At 31.5% G+C, this 21,024-nt stretch overlaps 1 protein-coding gene across 1 annotated transcript in view; it reads right to left on the reverse strand.

The window, feature by feature from the left end:
• Positions 1 to 21,024, reverse strand: part of LOC148628450 (gelsolin-like protein 2) — a gene marked incomplete in the record, with an annotated part of 173,179 nt that overhangs the window by 120,309 nt on the left and 31,846 nt on the right.

Raw genomic sequence — 21,024 nt, forward strand, 5'->3', positions numbered from 1 at the left:
GCACTTGAAATCAAGTTTTGTGTAGATTTGAGCAAAAATTAGGTTAGAAATGAGGAAAAACTCACTTTCATTACTGCGGTTAAGGCCATATCAGCATTCCCCTATGGCAACATGGAAAATCCATTATTGAGTACTTTTTTTGCTTTAGGTGCCCTTTACTGGCCATGTTTTAATGTGAAAACACTGTATTTACAAATTTAAAGCCAAATGTATCACCTTTTGTGAAAATTTAAAGATTTAGGATTTTTGACATGTGATCAATAAAAAGGGGGAGGCATGTCAGAAATAATTTTTTTTAAAATAGACCAATTTCTCAGAAAATGATTACTTTTAAAACTATTTCTTCATTAATATTGTTAAAAAACAAGTTGTGATTGATATTTTTTATTTGAAAAGTCAGAAAAAGTTCTTTGCAAATATTTAATGCATTTAAGTATGGTAGAATATTGTCACTTTTTTGCTGGCACAACTTGGTTACCCTATATTTAAAAATCAAATATTTAAAAAAGTGCTTGTCACATTTCACTGAAACTTTGCAAATGCATTCAGTATGTGTGTAGGAAGATACCTGTATAGTTATTTTTTTTTCTAAGACAAAAAGTGACTCTTTAGGTTACAGACCACCAATTCAACCAATGAGCATTTGGAACGTACGCAAAAATAGTCCTACGCAGAAATTACCCCTGTTCCTCATAGTGCTGTGAAAAAAGTTCTCATCTTATTTAAAAAATTTAAACAGTTTCTGAAAGGAAAAACATTTCTGTACATTTTATAGGTGCATTTTGTTTCTTGTGATGTGAAGCCTAATCTCCATAATGATTTTTAAATATACCCCTATCTTGTGAAAACACTGGGATTTCCCATGCTATTTATAGACCCTTCACTTCCGGTGACCAGTACTGCACTGCAAGTCTGCTAACCCCACATGCCATTCTGAGGATTGTGAACTGACATATGTAGAATCATGCTGATATATATAGTCCTCTGCAGGTTAAAGTTAAGGTAAAGTCCAGAGAAGCCATTGATTATTGTGAAATTAGCATAGAAGCCTATAGAAAGTGGAATTAGTGGTTTTTAGCCTTAAGATGAATCCATGGCAAAATGAAAAGTTTCTTGAAATAGCTTTAAACTACTTGAAGATCTTGTTAACTTTGCCATGAGAGGAATACACTACAAAAATCCTTCAAAATATGCATTTTTTTTAAGTTATAGGTCCAAATTATGGAAAATTGGTCTTTTTGGCTGATTTTTATGTCCTATCTTGTAAAAAGTGTAGAAAATTTAGTAAAAATATCAAATATTAAACTTTGAGGGCTATATTTACCTAAATATGGTGGTAATAAGCACTTGAAATCAAGTTTTGTGTAGATTTGAGCAAAAATTAGGTTAGAAATGAGGAAAAACTCACTTTCATTACTGCGGTTAAGGCCATATCAGCATTCCCCTATGGCAACATGGAAAATCCATTATTGAGTACTTTTTTTGCTTTAGGTGCCCTTTACTGGCCATGTTTTAATGTGAAAACACTGTATTTACAAATTTAAAGCCAAATGTATCACCTTTTGTGAAAATTTAAAGATTTAGGATTTTTGACATGTGATCAATAAAAAGGGGGAGGCATGTCAGAAATAATTTTTTTTAAAATAGACCAATTTCTCAGAAAATGATTACTTTTAAAACTATTTCTTCATTAATATTGTTAAAAAACAAGTTGTGATTGATATTTTTTATTTGAAAAGTCAGAAAAAGTTCTTTGCAAATATTTAATGCATTTAAGTATGGTAGAATATTGTCACTTTTTTGCTGGCACAACTTGGTTACCCTATATTTAAAAATCAAATATTTAAAAAAGTGCTTGTCACATTTCACTGAAACTTTGCAAATGCATTCAGTATGTGTGTAGGAAGATACCTGTATAGTTATTTTTTTTTCTAAGACAAAAAGTGACTCTTTAGGTTACAGACCACCAATTCAACCAATGAGCATTTGGAACGTACGCAAAAATAGTCCTACGCAGAAATTACCCCTGTTCCTCATAGTGCTGTGAAAAAAGTTCTCATCTTATTTAAAAAATTTAAACAGTTTCTGAAAGGAAAAACATTTCTGTACATTTTATAGGTGCATTTTGCTTCTTGTGATGTGAAGCCTAATCTCCATAATGATTTTTAAATATACCCCTATCTTGTGAAAACACTGGGATTTCCCATGCTATTTATAGACCCTTCACTTCCGGTGACCAGTACTGCACTGCAAGTCTGCTAACCCCACATGCCATTCTGAGGATTGTGAACTGACATATGTAGAATCATGCTGATATATATAGTCCTCTGCAGGTTAAAGTTAAGGTAAAGTCCAGAGAAGCCATTGATTATTGTGAAATTAGCATAGAAGCCTATAGAAAGTGGAATTAGTGGTTTTTAGCCTTAAGATGAATCCATGGCAAAATGAAAAGTTTCTTGAAATAGCTTTAAACTACTTGAAGATCTTGTTAACTTTGCCATGAGAGGAATACACTACAAAAATCCTTCAAAATATGCATTTTTTTTAAGTTATAGGTCCAAATTATGGAAAATTGGTCTTTTTGGCTGATTTTTATGTCCTATCTTGTAAAAAGTGTAGAAAATTTAGTAAAAATATCAAATATTAAACTTTGAGGGCTATATTTACCTAAATATGGTGGTAATAAGCACTTGAAATCAAGTTTTGTGTAGATTTGAGCAAAAATTAGGTTAGAAATGAGGAAAAACTCACTTTCATTACTGCGGTTAAGGCCATATCAGCATTCCCCTATGGCAACATGGAAAATCCATTATTGAGTACTTTTTTTGCTTTAGGTGCCCTTTACTGGCCATGTTTTAATGTGAAAACACTGTATTTACAAATTTAAAGCCAAATGTATCACCTTTAGTGAAAATTTAAAGATTTAGGATTTTTGACATGTGATCAATAAAAAGGGGGAGGCATGTCAGAAATAATTTTTTTTAAAATAGACCAATTTCTCAGAAAATGATTACTTTTAAAACTATTTCTTCATTAATATTGTTAAAAAACAAGTTGTGATTGATATTTTTTATTTGAAAAGTCAGAAAAAGTTCTTTGCAAATATTTAATGCATTTAAGTATGGTAGAATATTGTCACTTTTTTGCTGGCACAACTTGGTTACCCTATATTTAAAAATCAAATATTTAAAAAAGTGCTTGTCACATTTCACTGAAACTTTGCAAATGCATTCAGTATGTGTGTAGGAAGATACCTGTATAGTTATTTTTTTTTCTAAGACAAAAAGTGACTCTTTAGGTTACAGACCACCAATTCAACCAATGAGCATTTGGAACGTACGCAAAAATAGTCCTACGCAGAAATTACCCCTGTTCCTCATAGTGCTGTGAAAAAAGTTCTCATCTTATTTAAAAAATTTAAACAGTTTCTGAAAGGAAAAACATTTCTGTACATTTTATAGGTGCATTTTGCTTCTTGTGATGTGAAGCCTAATCTCCATAATGATTTTTAAATATACCCCTATCTTGTGAAAACACTGGGATTTCCCATGCTATTTATAGACCCTTCACTTCCGGTGACCAGTACTGCACTGCAAGTCTGCTAACCCCACATGCCATTCTGAGGATTGTGAACTGACATATGTAGAATCATGCTGATATATATAGTCCTCTGCAGGTTAAAGTTAAGGTAAAGTCCAGAGAAGCCATTGATTATTGTGAAATTAGCATAGAAGCCTATAGAAAGTGGAATTAGTGGTTTTTAGCCTTAAGATGAATCCATGGCAAAATGAAAAGTTTCTTGAAATAGCTTTAAACTACTTGAAGATCTTGTTAACTTTGCCATGAGAGGAATACACTACAAAAATCCTTCAAAATATGCATTTTTTTTAAGTTATAGGTCCAAATTATGGAAAATTGGTCTTTTTGGCTGATTTTTATGTCCTATCTTGTAAAAAGTGTAGAAAATTTAGTAAAAATATCAAATATTAAACTTTGAGGGCTATATTTACCTAAATATGGTGGTAATAAGCACTTGAAATCAAGTTTTGTGTAGATTTGAGCAAAAATTAGGTTAGAAATGAGGAAAAACTCACTTTCATTACTGCGGTTAAGGCCATATCAGCATTCCCCTATGGCAACATGGAAAATCCATTATTGAGTACTTTTTTTGCTTTAGGTGCCCTTTACTGGCCATGTTTTAATGTGAAAACACTGTATTTACAAATTTAAAGCCAAATGTATCACCTTTTGTGAAAATTTAAAGATTTAGGATTTTTGACATGTGATCAATAAAAAGGGGGAGGCATGTCAGAAATAATTTTTTTTAAAATAGACCAATTTCTCAGAAAATGATTACTTTTAAAACTATTTCTTCATTAATATTGTTAAAAAACAAGTTGTGATTGATATTTTTTATTTGAAAAGTCAGAAAAAGTTCTTTGCAAATATTTAATGCATTTAAGTATGGTAGAATATTGTCACTTTTTTGCTGGCACAACTTGGTTACCCTATATTTAAAAATCAAATATTTAAAAAAGTGCTTGTCACATTTCACTGAAACTTTGCAAATGCATTCAGTATGTGTGTAGGAAGATACCTGTATAGTTATTTTTTTTTCTAAGACAAAAAGTGACTCTTTAGGTTACAGACCACCAATTCAACCAATGAGCATTTGGAACGTACGCAAAAATAGTCCTACGCAGAAATTACCCCTGTTCCTCATAGTGCTGTGAAAAAAGTTCTCATCTTATTTAAAAAATTTAAACAGTTTCTGAAAGGAAAAACATTTCTGTACATTTTATAGGTGCATTTTGCTTCTTGTGATGTGAAGCCTAATCTCCATAATGATTTTTAAATATACCCCTATCTTGTGAAAACACTGGGATTTCCCATGCTATTTATAGACCCTTCACTTCCGGTGACCAGTACTGCACTGCAAGTCTGCTAACCCCACATGCCATTCTGAGGATTGTGAACTGACATATGTAGAATCATGCTGATATATATAGTCCTCTGCAGGTTAAAGTTAAGGTAAAGTCCAGAGAAGCCATTGATTATTGTGAAATTAGCATAGAAGCCTATAGAAAGTGGAATTAGTGGTTTTTAGCCTTAAGATGAATCCATGGCAAAATGAAAAGTTTCTTGAAATAGCTTTAAACTACTTGAAGATCTTGTTAACTTTGCCATGAGAGGAATACACTACAAAAATCCTTCAAAATATGCATTTTTTTTAAGTTATAGGTCCAAATTATGGAAAATTGGTCTTTTTGGCTGATTTTTATGTCCTATCTTGTAAAAAGTGTAGAAAATTTAGTAAAAATATCAAATATTAAACTTTGAGGGCTATATTTACCTAAATATGGTGGTAATAAGCACTTGAAATCAAGTTTTGTGTAGATTTGAGCAAAAATTAGGTTAGAAATGAGGAAAAACTCACTTTCATTACTGCGGTTAAGGCCATATCAGCATTCCCCTATGGCAACATGGAAAATCCATTATTGAGTACTTTTTTTGCTTTAGGTGCCCTTTACTGGCCATGTTTTAATGTGAAAACACTGTATTTACAAATTTAAAGCCAAATGTATCACCTTTTGTGAAAATTTAAAGATTTAGGATTTTTGACATGTGATCAATAAAAAGGGGGAGGCATGTCAGAAATAATTTTTTTTAAAATAGACCAATTTCTCAGAAAATGATTACTTTTAAAACTATTTCTTCATTAATATTGTTAAAAAACAAGTTGTGATTGATATTTTTTATTTGAAAAGTCAGAAAAAGTTCTTTGCAAATATTTAATGCATTTAAGTATGGTAGAATATTGTCACTTTTTTGCTGGCACAACTTGGTTACCCTATATTTAAAAATCAAATATTTAAAAAAGTGCTTGTCACATTTCACTGAAACTTTGCAAATGCATTCAGTATGTGTGTAGGAAGATACCTGTATAGTTATTTTTTTTTCTAAGACAAAAAGTGACTCTTTAGGTTACAGACCACCAATTCAACCAATGAGCATTTGGAATGTACGCAAAAATAGTCCTACGCAGAAATTACCCCTGTTCCTCATAGTGCTGTGAAAAAAGTTCTCATCTTATTTAAAAAATTTAAACAGTTTCTGAAAGGAAAAACATTTCTGTACATTTTATAGGTGCATTTTGCTTCTTGTGATGTGAAGCCTAATCTCCATAATGATTTTTAAAGATACCCCTATCTTGTGAAAACACTGGGATTTCCCATGCTATTTATAGACCCTTCACTTCCGGTGACCAGTACTGCACTGCAAGTCTGCTAACCCCACATGCCATTCTGAGGATTGTGAACTGACATATGTAGAATCATGCTGATATATATAGTCCTCTGCAGGTTAAAGTTAAGGTAAAGTCCAGAGAAGCCATTGATTATTGTGAAATTAGCATAGAAGCCTATAGAAAGTGGAATTAGTGGTTTTTAGCCTTAAGATGAATCCATGGCAAAATGAAAAGTTTCTTGAAATAGCTTTAAACTACTTGAAGATCTTGTTAACTTTGCCATGAGAGGAATACACTACAAAAATCCTTCAAACTATGCATTTTTTTTAAGTTATAGGTCCAAATTATGGAAAATTGGTCTTTTTGGCTGATTTTTATGTCCTATCTTGTAAAAAGTGTAGAAAATTTAGTAAAAATATCAAATATTAAACTTTGAGGGCTATATTTACCTAAATATGGTGGTAATAAGCACTTGAAATCAAGTTTTGTGTAGATTTGAGCAAAAATTAGGTTAGAAATGAGGAAAAACTCACTTTCATTACTGCGGTTAAGGCCATATCAGCATTCCCCTATGGCAACATGGAAAATCCATTATTGAGTACTTTTTTTGCTTTAGGTGCCCTTTACTGGCCATGTTTTAATGTGAAAACACTGTATTTACAAATTTAAAGCCAAATGTATCACCTTTTGTGAAAATTTAAAGATTTAGGATTTTTGACATGTGATCAATAAAAAGGGGGAGGCATGTCAGAAATAATTTTTTTTAAAATAGACCAATTTCTCAGAAAATGATTACTTTTAAAACTATTTCTTCATTAATATTGTTAAAAAACAAGTTGTGATTGATATTTTTTATTTGAAAAGTCAGAAAAAGTTCTTTGCAAATATTTAATGCATTTAAGTATGGTAGAATATTGTCACTTTTTTGCTGGCACAACTTGGTTACCCTATATTTAAAAATCAAATATTTAAAAAAGTGCTTGTCACATTTCACTGAAACTTTGCAAATGCATTCAGTATGTGTGTAGGAAGATACCTGTATAGTTATTTTTTTTTCTAAGACAAAAAGTGACTCTTTAGGTTACAGACCACCAATTCAACCAATGAGCATTTGGAACGTACGCAAAAATAGTCCTACGCAGAAATTACCCCTGTTCCTCATAGTGCTGTGAAAAAAGTTCTCATCTTATTTAAAAAATTTAAACAGTTTCTGAAAGGAAAAACATTTCTGTACATTTTATAGGTGCATTTTGCTTCTTGTGATGTGAAGCCTAATCTCCATAATGATTTTTAAATATACCCCTATCTTGTGAAAACACTGGGATTTCCCATGCTATTTATAGACCCTTCACTTCCGGTGACCAGTACTGCACTGCAAGTCTGCTAACCCCACATGCCATTCTGAGGATTGTGAACTGACATATGTAGAATCATGCTGATATATATAGTCCTCTGCAGGTTAAAGTTAAGGTAAAGTCCAGAGAAGCCATTGATTATTGTGAAATTAGCATAGAAGCCTATAGAAAGTGGAATTAGTGGTTTTTAGCCTTAAGATGAATCCATGGCAAAATGAAAAGTTTCTTGAAATAGCTTTAAACTACTTGAAGATCTTGTTAACTTTGCCATGAGAGGAATACACTACAAAAATCCTTCAAAATATGCATTTTTTTTAAGTTATAGGTCCAAATTATGGAAAATTGGTCTTTTTGGCTGATTTTTATGTCCTATCTTGTAAAAAGTGTAGAAAATTTAGTAAAAATATCAAATATTAAACTTTGAGGGCTATATTTACCTAAATATGGTGGTAATAAGCACTTGAAATCAAGTTTTGTGTAGATTTGAGCAAAAATTAGGTTAGAAATGAGGAAAAACTCACTTTCATTACTGCGGTTAAGGCCATATCAGCATTCCCCTATGGCAACATGGAAAATCCATTATTGAGTACTTTTTTTGCTTTAGGTGCCCTTTACTGGCCATGTTTTAATGTGAAAACACTGTATTTACAAATTTAAAGCCAAATGTATCACCTTTTGTGAAAATTTAAAGATTTAGGATTTTTGACATGTGATCAATAAAAAGGGGGAGGCATGTCAGAAATAATTTTTTTTAAAATAGACCAATTTCTCAGAAAATGATTACTTTTAAAACTATTTCTTCATTAATATTGTTAAAAAACAAGTTGTGATTGATATTTTTTATTTGAAAAGTCAGAAAAAGTTCTTTGCAAATATTTAATGCATTTAAGTATGGTAGAATATTGTCACTTTTTTGCTGGCACAACTTGGTTACCCTATATTTAAAAATCAAATATTTAAAAAAGTGCTTGTCACATTTCACTGAAACTTTGCAAATGCATTCAGTATGTGTGTAGGAAGATACCTGTATAGTTATTTTTTTTTCTAAGACAAAAAGTGACTCTTTAGGTTACAGACCACCAATTCAACCAATGAGCATTTGGAACGTACGCAAAAATAGTCCTACGCAGAAATTACCCCTGTTCCTCATAGTGCTGTGAAAAAAGTTCTCATCTTATTTAAAAAATTTAAACAGTTTCTGAAAGGAAAAACATTTCTGTACATTTTATAGGTGCATTTTGCTTCTTGTGATGTGAAGCCTAATCTCCATAATGATTTTTAAATATACCCCTATCTTGTGAAAACACTGGGATTTCCCATGCTATTTATAGACCCTTCACTTCCGGTGACCAGTACTGCACTGCAAGTCTGCTAACCCCAGATGCCATTCTGAGGATTGTGAACTGACATATGTAGAATCATGCTGATATATATAGTCCTCTGCAGGTTAAAGTTAAGGTAAAGTCCAGAGAAGCCATTGATTATTGTGAAATTAGCATAGAAGCCTATAGAAAGTGGAATTAGTGGTTTTTAGCCTTAAGATGAATCCATGGCAAAATGAAAAGTTTCTTGAAATAGCTTTAAACTACTTGAAGATCTTGTTAACTTTGCCATGAGAGGAATACACTACAAAAATCCTTCAAAATATGCATTTTTTTTAAGTTATAGGTCCAAATTATGGAAAATTGGTCTTTTTGGCTGATTTTTATGTCCTATCTTGTAAAAAGTGTAGAAAATTTAGTAAAAATATCAAATATTAAACTTTGAGGGCTATATTTACCTAAATATGGTGGTAATAAGCACTTGAAATCAAGTTTTGTGTAGATTTGAGCAAAAATTAGGTTAGAAATGAGGAAAAACTCACTTTCATTACTGCGGTTAAGGCCATATCAGCATTCCCCTATGGCAACATGGAAAATCCATTATTGAGTACTTTTTTTGCTTTAGGTGCCCTTTACTGGCCATGTTTTAATGTGAAAACACTGTATTTACAAATTTAAAGCCAAATGTATCACCTTTTGTGAAAATTTAAAGATTTAGGATTTTTGACATGTGATCAATAAAAAGGGGGAGGCATGTCAGAAATAATTTTTTTTAAAATAGACCAATTTCTCAGAAAATGATTACTTTTAAAACTATTTCTTCATTAATATTGTTAAAAAACAAGTTGTGATTGATATTTTTTATTTGAAAAGTCAGAAAAAGTTCTTTGCAAATATTTAATGCATTTAAGTATGGTAGAATATTGTCACTTTTTTGCTGGCACAACTTGGTTACCCTATATTTAAAAATCAAATATTTAAAAAAGTGCTTGTCACATTTCACTGAAACTTTGCAAATGCATTCAGTATGTGTGTAGGAAGATACCTGTATAGTTATTTTTTTTTCTAAGACAAAAAGTGACTCTTTAGGTTACAGACCACCAATTCAACCAATGAGCATTTGGAACGTACGCAAAAATAGTCCTACGCAGAAATTACCCCTGTTCCTCATAGTGCTGTGAAAAAAGTTCTCATCTTATTTAAAAAATTTAAACAGTTTCTGAAAGGAAAAACATTTCTGTACATTTTATAGGTGCATTTTGCTTCTTGTGATGTGAAGCCTAATCTCCATAATGATTTTTAAATATACCCCTATCTTGTGAAAACACTGGGATTTCCCATGCTATTTATAGACCCTTCACTTCCGGTGACCAGTACTGCACTGCAAGTCTGCTAACCCCACATGCCATTCTGAGGATTGTGAACTGACATATGTAGAATCATGCTGATATATATAGTCCTCTGCAGGTTAAAGTTAAGGTAAAGTCCAGAGAAGCCATTGATTATTGTGAAATTAGCATAGAAGCCTATAGAAAGTGGAATTAGTGGTTTTTAGCCTTAAGATGAATCCATGGCAAAATGAAAAGTTTCTTGAAATAGCTTTAAACTACTTGAAGATCTTGTTAACTTTGCCATGAGAGGAATACACTACAAAAATCCTTCAAACTATGCATTTTTTTTAAGTTATAGGTCCAAATTATGGAAAATTGGTCTTTTTGGCTGATTTTTATGTCCTATCTTGTAAAAAGTGTAGAAAATTTAGTAAAAATATCAAATATTAAACTTTGAGGGCTATATTTACCTAAATATGGTGGTAATAAGCACTTGAAATCAAGTTTTGTGTAGATTTGAGCAAAAATTAGGTTAGAAATGAGGAAAAACTCACTTTCATTACTGCGGTTAAGGCCATATCAGCATTCCCCTATGGCAACATGGAAAATCCATTATTGAGTACTTTTTTTGCTTTAGGTGCCCTTTACTGGCCATGTTTTAATGTGAAAACACTGTATTTACAAATTTAAAGCCAAATGTATCACCTTTTGTGAAAATTTAAAGATTTAGGATTTTTGACATGTGATCAATAAAAAGGGGGAGGCATGTCAGAAATAATTTTTTTTAAAATAGACCAATTTCTCAGAAAATGATTACTTTTAAAACTATTTCTTCATTAATATTGTTAAAAAACAAGTTGTGATTGATATTTTTTATTTGAAAAGTCAGAAAAAGTTCTTTGCAAATATTTAATGCATTTAAGTATGGTAGAATATTGTCACTTTTTTGCTGGCACAACTTGGTTACCCTATATTTAAAAATCAAATATTTAAAAAAGTGCTTGTCACATTTCACTGAAACTTTGCAAATGCATTCAGTATGTGTGTAGGAAGATACCTGTATAGTTATTTTTTTTTCTAAGACAAAAAGTGACTCTTTAGGTTACAGACCACCAATTCAACCAATGAGCATTTGGAACGTACGCAAAAATAGTCCTACGCAGAAATTACCCCTGTTCCTCATAGTGCTGTGAAAAAAGTTCTCATCTTATTTAAAAAATTTAAACAGTTTCTGAAAGGAAAAACATTTCTGTACATTTTATAGGTGCATTTTGCTTCTTGTGATGTGAAGCCTAATCTCCATAATGATTTTTAAATATACCCCTATCTTGTGAAAACACTGGGATTTCCCATGCTATTTATAGACCCTTCACTTCCGGTGACCAGTACTGCACTGCAAGTCTGCTAACCCCACATGCCATTCTGAGGATTGTGAACTGACATATGTAGAATCATGCTGATATATATAGTCCTCTGCAGGTTAAAGTTAAGGTAAAGTCCAGAGAAGCCATTGATTATTGTGAAATTAGCATAGAAGCCTATAGAAAGTGGAATTAGTGGTTTTTAGCCTTAAGATGAATCCATGGCAAAATGAAAAGTTTCTTGAAATAGCTTTAAACTACTTGAAGATCTTGTTAACTTTGCCATGAGAGGAATACACTACAAAAATCCTTCAAAATATGCATTTTTTTTAAGTTATAGGTCCAAATTATGGAAAATTGGTCTTTTTGGCTGATTTTTATGTCCTATCTTGTAAAAAGTGTAGAAAATTTAGTAAAAATATCAAATATTAAACTTTGAGGGCTATATTTACCTAAATATGGTGGTAATAAGCACTTGAAATCAAGTTTTGTGTAGATTTGAGCAAAAATTAGGTTAGAAATGAGGAAAAACTCACTTTCATTACTGCGGTTAAGGCCATATCAGCATTCCCCTATGGCAACATGGAAAATCCATTATTGAGTACTTTTTTTGCTTTAGGTGCCCTTTACTGGCCATGTTTTAATGTGAAAACACTGTATTTACAAATTTAAAGCCAAATGTATCACCTTTTGTGAAAATTTAAAGATTTAGGATTTTTGACATGTGATCAATAAAAAGGGGGAGGCATGTCAGAAATAATTTTTTTTAAAATAGACCAATTTCTCAGAAAATGATTACTTTTAAAACTATTTCTTCATTAATATTGTTAAAAAACAAGTTGTGATTGATATTTTTTATTTGAAAAGTCAGAAAAAGTTCTTTGCAAATATTTAATGCATTTAAGTATGGTAGAATATTGTCACTTTTTTGCTGGCACAACTTGGTTACCCTATATTTAAAAATCAAATATTTAAAAAAGTGCTTGTCACATTTCACTGAAACTTTGCAAATGCATTCAGTATGTGTGTAGGAAGATACCTGTATAGTTATTTTTTTTTCTAAGACAAAAAGTGACTCTTTAGGTTACAGACCACCAATTCAACCAATGAGCATTTGGAACGTACGCAAAAATAGTCCTACGCAGAAATTACCCCTGTTCCTCATAGTGCTGTGAAAAAAGTTCTCATCTTATTTAAAAAATTTAAACAGTTTCTGAAAGGAAAAACATTTCTGTACATTTTATAGGTGCATTTTGCTTCTTGTGATGTGAAGCCTAATCTCCATAATGATTTTTAAATATACCCCTATCTTGTGAAAACACTGGGATTTCCCATGCTATTTATAGACCCTTCACTTCCGGTGACCAGTACTGCACTGCAAGTCTGCTAACCCCAGATGCCATTCTGAGGATTGTGAACTGACATATGTAGAATCATGCTGATATATATAGTCCTCTGCAGGTTAAAGTTAAGGTAAAGTCCAGAGAAGCCATTGATTATTGTGAAATTAGCATAGAAGCCTATAGAAAGTGGAATTAGTGGTTTTTAGCCTTAAGATGAATCCATGGCAAAATGAAAAGTTTCTTGAAATAGCTTTAAACTACTTGAAGATCTTGTTAACTTTGCCATGAGAGGAATACACTACAAAAATCCTTCAAAATATGCATTTTTTTTAAGTTATAGGTCCAAATTATGGAAAATTGGTCTTTTTGGCTGATTTTTATGTCCTATCTTGTAAAAAGTGTAGAAAATTTAGTAAAAATATCAAATATTAAACTTTGAGGGCTATATTTACCTAAATATGGTGGTAATAAGCACTTGAAATCAAGTTTTGTGTAGATTTGAGCAAAAATTAGGTTAGAAATGAGGAAAAACTCACTTTCATTACTGCGGTTAAGGCCATATCAGCATTCCCCTATGGCAACATGGAAAATCCATTATTGAGTACTTTTTTTGCTTTAGGTGCCCTTTACTGGCCATGTTTTAATGTGAAAACACTGTATTTACAAATTTAAAGCCAAATGTATCACCTTTTGTGAAAATTTAAAGATTTAGGATTTTTGACATGTGATCAATAAAAAGGGGGAGGCATGTCAGAAATAATTTTTTTTAAAATAGACCAATTTCTCAGAAAATGATTACTTTTAAAACTATTTCTTCATTAATATTGTTAAAAAACAAGTTGTGATTGATATTTTTTATTTGAAAAGTCAGAAAAAGTTCTTTGCAAATATTTAATGCATTTAAGTATGGTAGAATATTGTCACTTTTTTGCTGGCACAACTTGGTTACCCTATATTTAAAAATCAAATATTTAAAAAAGTGCTTGTCACATTTCACTGAAACTTTGCAAATGCATTCAGTATGTGTGTAGGAAGATACCTGTATAGTTATTTTTTTTTCTAAGACAAAAAGTGACTCTTTAGGTTACAGACCACCAATTCAACCAATGAGCATTTGGAACGTACGCAAAAATAGTCCTACGCAGAAATTACCCCTGTTCCTCATAGTGCTGTGAAAAAAGTTCTCATCTTATTTAAAAAATTTAAACAGTTTCTGAAAGGAAAAACATTTCTGTACATTTTATAGGTGCATTTTGCTTCTTGTGATGTGAAGCCTAATCTCCATAATGATTTTTAAATATACCCCTATCTTGTGAAAACACTGGGATTTCCCATGCTATTTATAGACCCTTCACTTCCGGTGACCAGTACTGCACTGCAAGTCTGCTAACCCCACATGCCATTCTGAGGATTGTGAACTGACATATGTAGAATCATGCTGATATATATAGTCCTCTGCAGGTTAAAGTTAAGGTAAAGTCCAGAGAAGCCATTGATTATTGTGAAATTAGCATAGAAGCCTATAGAAAGTGGAATTAGTGGTTTTTAGCCTTAAGATGAATCCATGGCAAAATGAAAAGTTTCTTGAAATAGCTTTAAACTACTTGAAGATCTTGTTAACTTTGCCATGAGAGGAATACACTACAAAAATCCTTCAAAATATGCATTTTTTTTAAGTTATAGGTCCAAATTATGGAAAATTGGTCTTTTTGGCTGATTTTTATGTCCTATCTTGTAAAAAGTGTAGAAAATTTAGTAAAAATATCAAATATTAAACTTTGAGGGCTATATTTACCTAAATATGGTGGTAATAAGCACTTGAAATCAAGTTTTGTGTAGATTTGAGCAAAAATTAGGTTAGAAATGAGGAAAAACTCACTTTCATTACTGCGGTTAAGGCCATATCAGCATTCCCCTATGGCAACATGGAAAATCCATTATTGAGTACTTTTTTTGCTTTAGGTGCCCTTTACTGGCCATGTTTTAATGTGAAAACACTGTATTTACAAATTTAAAGCCAAATGTATCACCTTTTGTGAAAATTTAAAGATTTAGGATTTTTGACATGTGATCAATAAAAAGGGGGAGGCATGTCAGAAATAATTTTTTTTAAAATAGACCAATTTCTCAGAAAATGATTACTTTTAAAACTATTTCTTCATTAATATTGTTAAAAAACAAGTTGTGATTGATATTTTTTATTTGAAAAGTCAGAAAAAGTTCTTTGCAAATATTTAATGCATTTAAGTATGGTAGAATATTGTCACTTTTTTGCTGGCACAACTTGGTTACCCTATATTTAAAAATCAAATATTTAAAAAAGTGCTTGTCACATTTCACTGAAACTTTGCAAATGCATTCAGTATGTGTGTAGGAAGATACCTGTATAGTTATTTTTTTTTCTAAGACAAAAAGTGACTCTTTAGGTTACAGACCACCAATTCAACCAATGAGCATTTGGAACGTACGCAAAAATAGTCCTACGCAGAAATTACCCCTGTTCCTCATAGTGCTGTGAAAAAAGTTCTCATCTTATTTAAAAAATTTAAACAGTTTCTGAAAGGAAAAACATTTCTGTACATTTTATAGGTGCATTTTGCTTCTTGTGATGTGAAGCCTAATCTCCATAATGATTTTTAAATATACCCCTATCTTGTGAAAACACTGGGATTTCCCATGCTATTTATAGACCCTTCACTTCCGGTGACCAGTACTGCACTGCAAGTCTGCTAACCCCACATGCCATTCTGAGGATTGTGAACTGACATATGTAGAATCATGCTGATATATATAGTCCTCTGCAGGTTAAAGTTAAGGTAAAGTCCAGAGAAGCCATTGATTATTGTGAAATTAGCATAGAAGCCTATAGAAAGTGGAATTAGTGGTTTTTAGCCTTAAGATGAATCCATGGCAAAATGAAAAGTTTCTTGAAATAGCTTTAAACTACTTGAAGATCTTGTTAACTTTGCCATGAGAGGAATACACTACAAAAATCCTTCAAAATATGCATTTTTTTTAAGTTATAGGTCCAAATTATGGAAAATTGGTCTTTTTGGCTGATTTTTATGTCCTATCTTGTAAAAAGTGTAGAAAATTTAGTAAAAATATCAAATATTAAACTTTGAGGGCTATATTTACCTAAATATGGTGGTAATAAGCACTTGAAATCAAGTTTTGTGTAGATTTGAGCAAAAATTAGGTTAGAAATGAGGAAAAACTCACTTTCATTACTGCGGTTAAGGCCATATCAGCATTCCCCTATGGCAACATGGAAAATCCATTATTGAGTACTTTTTTTGCTTTAGGTGCCCTTTACTGGCCATGTTTTAATGTGAAAACACTGTATTTACAAATTTAAAGCCAAATGTATCACCTTTTGTGAAAATTTAAAGATTTAGGATTTTTGACATGTGATCAATAAAAAGGGGGAGGCATGTCAGAAATAATTTTTTTTTAAATAGACCAATTTCTCAGAAAATGATTACTTTTAAAACTATTTCTTCATTAATATTGTTAAAAAACAAGTTGTGATTGATATTTTTTATTTGAAAAGTCAGAAAAAGTTCTTTGCAAATATTTAATGCATTTAAGTATGGTAGAATATTGTCACTTTTTTGCTGGCACAACTTGGTTACCCTATATTTAAAAATCAAATATTTAAAAAAGTGCTTGTCACATTTCACTGAAACTTTGCAAATGCATTCAGTATGTGTGTAGGAAGATACCTGTATAGTTATTTTTTTTTCTAAGACAAAAAGTGACTCTTTAGGTTACAGACCACCAATTCAACCAATGAGCATTTGGAACGTACGCAAAAATAGTCCTACGCAGAAATTACCCCTGTTCCTCATAGTGCTGTGAAAAAAGTTCTCATCTTATTTAAAAAATTTAAACAGTTTCTGAAAGGAAAAACATTTCTGTACATTTTATAGGTGCATTTTGCTTCTTGTGATGTGAAGCCTAATCTCCATAATGATTTTTAAAGATACCCCTATCTTGTGAAAACACTGGGATTTCCCATGCTATTTATAGACCCTTCACTTCCGGTGACCAGTACTGCACTGCAAGTCTGCTAACCCCACATGCCATTCTGAGGATTGTGAACTGACATATGTAGAATCATGCTGATATATACAGTCCTCTGCAGGTTAAAGTTAAGGTAAAGTCCAGAGAAGCCATTGATTATTGTGAAATTAGCATAGAAGCCTATAGAAAGTGGAATTAGTGGTTTTTAGCCTTAAGATGAATCCATGGCAAAATGAAAAGTTTCTTGAAATAGCTTTAAACTACTTGAAGATCTTGTTAACTTTGCCATGAGAGGAATACACTACAAAAATCCTTCAAAATATGCATTTTTTTTAAGTTATAGGTCCAAATTATGGAAAATTGGTCTTTTTGGCTGATTTTTATGTCCTATCTTGTAAAAAGTGTAGAAAATTTAGTAAAAATATCAAATATTAAACTTTGAGGGCTATATTTACCTAAATATGGTGGTAATAAGCACTTGAAATCAAGTTTTGTGTAGATTTGAGCAAAAATTAGGTTAGAAATGAGGAAAAACTCACTTTCATTACTGCGGTTAAGGCCATATCAGCATTCCCCTATGGCAACATGGAAAATCCATTATTGAGTACTTTTTTTGCTTTAGGTGCCCTTTACTGGCCATGTTTTAATGTGAAAACACTGTATTTACAAATTTAAAGCCAAATGTATCACCTTTTGTGAAAATTTAAAGATTTAGGATTTTTGACATGTGATCAATAAAAAGGGGGAGGCATGTCAGAAATAATTTTTTTTAAAATAGACCAATTTCTCAGAAAATGATTACTTTTAAAACTATTTCTTCATTAATATTGTTAAAAAACAAGTTGTGATTGATATTTTTTATTTGAAAAGTCAGAAAAAGTTCTTTGCAAATATTTAATGCATTTAAGTATGGTAGAATATTGTCACTTTTTTGCTGGCACAACTTGGTTACCCTATATTTAAAAATCAAATATTTAAAAAAGTGCTTGTCACATTTCACTGAAACTTTGCAAATGCATTCAGTATGTGTGTAGGAAGATACCTGTATAGTTATTTTTTTTTCTAAGACAAAAAGTGACTCTTTAGGTTACAGACCACCAATTCAACCAATGAGCATTTGGAATGTACGCAAAAATAGTCCTACGCAGAAATTACCCCTGTTCCTCATAGTGCTGTGAAAAAAGTTCTCATCTTATTTAAAAAATTTAAACAGTTTCTGAAAGGAAAAACATTTCTGTACATTTTATAGGTGCATTTTGCTTCTTGTGATGTGAAGCCTAATCTCCATAATGATTTTTAAAGATACCCCTATCTTGTGAAAACACTGGGATTTCCCATGCTATTTATAGACCCTTCACTTCCGGTGACCAGTACTGCACTGCAAGTCTGCTAACCCCACATGCCATTCTGAGGATTGTGAACTGACATATGTAGAATCATGCTGATATATATAGTCCTCTGCAGGTTAAAGTTAAGGTAAAGTCCAGAGAAGCCATTGATTATTGTGAAATTAGCATAGAAGCCTATAGAAAGTGGAATTAGTGGTTTTTAGCCTTAAGATGAATCCATGGCAAAATGAAAAGTTTCTTGAAATAGCTTTAAACTACTTGAAGATCTTGTTAACTTTGCCATGAGAGGAATACACTACAAAAATCCTTCAAAATATGCATTTTTTTTAAGTTATAGGTCCAAATTATGGAAAATTGGTCTTTTTGGCTGATTTTTATGTCCTATCTTGTAAAAAGTGTAGAAAATTTAGTAAAAATATCAAATATTAAACTTTGAGGGCTATATTTACCTAAATATGGTGGTAATAAGCACTTGAAATCAAGTTTTGTGTAGATTTGAGCAAAAATTAGGTTAGAAATGAGGAAAAACTCACTTTCATTACTGCGGTTAAGGCCATATCAGCATTCCCCTATGGCAACATGGAAAATCCATTATTGAGTACTTTTTTTGCTTTAGGTGCCCTTTACTGGCCATGTTTTAATGTGAAAACACTGTATTTACAAATTTAAAGCCAAATGTATCACCTTTTGTGAAAATTTAAAGATTTAGGATTTTTGACATGTGATCAATAAAAAGGGGGAGGCATGTCAGAAATAATTTTTTTTAAAATAGACCAATTTCTCAGAAAATGATTACTTTTAAAACTATTTCTTCATTAATATTGTTAAAAAACAAGTTGTGATTGATATTTTTTATTTGAAAAGTCAGAAAAAGTTCTTTGCAAATATTTAATGCATTTAAGTATGGTAGAATATTGTCACTTTTTTGCTGGCACAACTTGGTTACCCTATATTTAAAAATCAAATATTTAAAAAAGTGCTTGTCACATTTCACTGAAACTTTGCAAATGCATTCAGTATGTGTGTAGGAAGATACCTGTATAGTTATTTTTTTTTCTAAGACAAAAAGTGACTCTTTAGGTTACAGACCACCAATTCAACCAATGAGCATTTGGAATGTACGCAAAAATAGTCCTACGCAGAAATTACCCCTGTTCCTCATAGTGCTGTGAAAAAAGTTCTCATCTTATTTAAAAAATTTAAACAGTTTCTGAAAGGAAAAACATTTCTGTACATTTTATAGGTGCATTTTGCTTCTTGTGATGTGAAGCCTAATCTCCATAATGATTTTTAAAGATACCCCTATCTTGTGAAAACACTGGGATTTCCCATGCTATTTATAGACCCTTCACTTCCGGTGACCAGTACTGCACTGCAAGTCTGCTAACCCCACATGCCATTCTGAGGATTGTGAACTGACATATGTAGAATCATGCTGATATATATAGTCCTCTGCAGGTTAAAGTTAAGGTAAAGTCCAGAGAAGCCATTGATTATTGTGAAATTAGCATAGAAGCCTATAGAAAGTGGAATTAGTGGTTTTTAGCCTTAAGATGAATCCATGGCAAAATGAAAAGTTTCTTGAAATAGCTTTAAACTACTTGAAGATCTTGTTAACTTTGCCATGAGAGGAATACACTACAAAAATCCTTCAAAATATGCATTTTTTTTAAGTTATAGGTCCAAATTATGGAAAATTGGTCTTTTTGGCTGATTTTTATGTCCTATCTTGTAAAAAGTGTAGAAAATTTAGTAAAAATATCAAATATTAAACTTTGAGGGCTATATTTACCTAAATATGGTGGTAATAAGCACTTGAAATCAAGTTTTGTGTAGATTTGAGCAAAAATTAGGTTAGAAATGAGGAAAAACTCACTTTCATTACTGCGGTTAAGGCCATATCAGCATTCCCCTATGGCAACATGGAAAATCCATTATTGAGTACTTTTTTTGCTTTAGGTGCCCTTTACTGGCCATGTTTTAATGTGAAAACACTGTATTTACAAATTTAAAGCCAAATGTATCACCTTTTGTGAAAATTTAAAGATTTAGGATTTTTGACATGTGATCAATAAAAAGGGGGAGGCATGTCAGAAATAATTTTTTTTAAAATAGACCAATTTCTCAGAAAATGATTACTTTTAAAACTATTTCTTCATTAATATTGTTAAAAAACAAGTTGTGATTGATATTTTTTATTTGAAAAGTCAGAAAAAGTTCTTTGCAAATATTTAATGCATTTAAGTATGGTAGAATATTGTCACTTTTTTGCTGGCACAACTTGGTTACCCTATATTTAAAAATCAAATATTTAAAAAAGTGCTTGTCACATTTCACTGAAACTTTGCAAATGCATTCAGTATGTGTGTAGGAAGATACCTGTATAGTTATTTTTTTTTCTAAGACAAAAAGTGACTCTTTAGGTTACAGACCACCAATTCAACCAATGAGCATTTGGAACGTACGCAAAAATAGACCTACGCAGAAATTACCCCTGTTCCTCATAGTGCTGTGAAAAAAGTTCTCATCTTATTTAAAAAATTTAAACAGTTTCTGAAAGGAAAAACATTTCTGTACATTTTATAGGTGCATTTTGCTTCTTGTGATGTGAAGCCTAATCTCCATAATGATTTTTAAATATACCCCTATCTTGTGAAAACACTGGGATTTCCCATGCTATTTATAGACCC

The sequence above is a fragment of the Perna viridis genome, chromosome 1, assembly GCF_037379345.1.
Source record: "Perna viridis isolate PV_CMFRI_1.1 ecotype Kerala chromosome 1, ASM3737934v1, whole genome shotgun sequence".
Lineage (NCBI taxonomy): Eukaryota > Metazoa > Mollusca > Bivalvia > Mytilida > Mytilidae > Perna > Perna viridis.